Source organism: Palaemon carinicauda, chromosome 45 (genome assembly GCF_036898095.1).
Source record: "Palaemon carinicauda isolate YSFRI2023 chromosome 45, ASM3689809v2, whole genome shotgun sequence".
NCBI lineage: Eukaryota > Metazoa > Arthropoda > Malacostraca > Decapoda > Palaemonidae > Palaemon > Palaemon carinicauda.
Window position 1 is genome coordinate 11981536 of NC_090769.1, and position 2500 is coordinate 11984035.

General features: G+C 27.9%; 1 pseudogene; it reads right to left on the reverse strand.

Moving 5' to 3' along the window:
- LOC137634636 (homeotic protein distal-less-like) overlaps positions 1-2500 on the reverse strand; it is an 84813-nt pseudogene that overhangs the window by 45562 nt on the left and 36751 nt on the right.

A 2500-nucleotide genomic window follows, 5' to 3' on the forward strand; every position in this document is an offset into this window, starting at 1 on the left:
GTTTGTATGTTTTTCATATAGTTTTTTTTTCAGTGTATTTCTTACATTTGTTAATTCTTTATTTTACACTTAACTACTCGTAATTGTTTGATTTTACTTTACACTTAACCACTGATAACAGTTTAATTTTTCTATCTGCTTAATTTCAATTATCCCCAAATTCATTTTGATTTATTTGTATGTTTTCATAAATTGCTTTTTTTTCGGTGTGTTTCTTACATTTTTTAATCCTTTATTTTACACTTTACTCATAATAGTTTCATTTTTCTTTCTGCTTAATTTCAATTATCCCAAAATTAGTTTTTGACTTATCTCGCTTATTTGTATGTTTTCATTTATTGCTTTTTCGGTGTATTTCTTAGGTTTATAATTCTTTTATTTTATACTTAACTACTCATAACAGTTTAATTTTTCTATTTGCTTATTTTCAATTATCCTCAAATTCGTTTTTGACTTATTTCGATTATTTGTACGTTTTTATATATTCCTTTTTCAGTCTATTTCTTACATTTTTTAATTCTTCATTTTACTCTTAACTATTCATAACAGTTTAATTTTTCTATATGCTTATTTACAATTATCCTAAAATTAGTTTTTTTTACTTATTTCGCTTATTTTTTACGTATTCACACATTCCTTTCTCGGTGTATTCTTACATTTGTTAATCCATTATTTTAACCTTAGCTATTCATAACAGTCCGTTTCTCTGCTTATTTTCAATTCTCCCAAATTAGTCTTTTTCTTTTTTTGCTTACTTTTACGTTTTTTTTATTTATTTATTTATTTTTTTTTTGTTTACTTTACGTTTTCATATATTCCTTTTTCGGTATATTTCTTACATTTTCTTACATTTTTCAGTCCAATATTTTCCACTTAACTGTTCATAAACAGTTCCGTTTCTCTATCCCCTTATTTCCGATTATCCCTAAATTCATTTTCCCGTTCGAACTCTGGCGTAAATACGTCCAAACGTTTATGACATTCGCGTTATTACGCAGCTGCAAAATATTTGTAGGCGTGTCCAGTATTTTCACCGTTTAGGCATTTCCTGCGCAGTAGATTCAACACGATTGTCTCCTTTTTATATTGGTGAAACTGACCCTCTAGGTATATTGATAAAGTGGCAAGTCCCACCTTTTCCAAAGTTGTAGTAAAGCCGTAATTCATATCACACCAGCGGGGAAAATAGCTCCTTTAAAATGTGAAAAATAAAGTTCATATCTTCATACATACACACACACACACACATATGTATATATATATATATATATATATATATATATATATATATATATATATATATATATACTGTATAATGTACACAGATATATATGTGAGAGACAAAGAAAGCTAGTCAGAGAGATAACATATTAGCAGGGTCTAACAGTGATTTATTTAACAATATGCTAATACTCTCACTGTTAAAATACCGTAATAGGAAATTCTCCGTAAAAATATACTGTTCTCAGCCGTATTTCAGTAAAAATACAGGCGACAGTAATTTTACCATACTTTGTTATTGTATTTTAACGGGGTGGTGACCATAATATCACTCCTTTACGTAAATATATCCGGTTTTTAAACGGTAAATGCCTAGCAACTTTTATTCCAGGATTTTTACCGTTTTATTTACGACAATTTTTAAGTATATATAATTACAGATTTTATTTTTCATTTCCCAATCTGGTATAATACAGACATCGTCACCTCATTTGAAAGAATGGGGTAAACATGTCTCTTCATTCGGCGTATAATTATTCTACAGTGATTGCATAGATTATCCCTTAGAATGGGGCCGGATGAGAGTAGGCGGTATTATTATTATTATTATTATTATTATTATTATTATTATTATTATTATTATTATTATTATTTTATTATTATTATTATTTCTGGCTAAGCTACAAAGCTAGCTGGAAAAGTAGGATTCTATAAGCCCAAGGGTCCTAACAGGGAAAATAGCCCATTGAGGAAAGGAAATTAGGAAAAAAACATTTCAGAAACAGTAACACCAAAACAAATATTTCCTATATAAACTATAAAAACCTTAACAAAACGAGAGGAAGAGAAACTAGATAGAATAGCGTGCCCGAGTGTACCCTCAAGCAAGGGAAGGTCGAAAGAAAAGATTAAATAAGAGATTTGTCAGTCACCCCTCACGTTTTTTATATAAATTTTGAAACTATTTTATGAAACTTCTTATAGAGAAAGAGTAATTTGTTGATTTTTAATTCTTTGTATGGAATGATTAATTTCCTGTTATATAATTTGGTTTAAAGAGTTCGTAACATTTGAAATCTTTAAAAGTATCTGTGAGCGAATGCGTAAATAACCACTTATTTATTAATAAAAATATGCAAATAAGCATTATTTTTCATTAAGTTTTATTGTAACTTCTAATGTTACCACTTCTGTTTATTTAATGACACCACTTAATCTACCGTGTAATAAAAATCATTAAATGAAACTTTAATATCTGTACCGTAGATTTTCACATTTT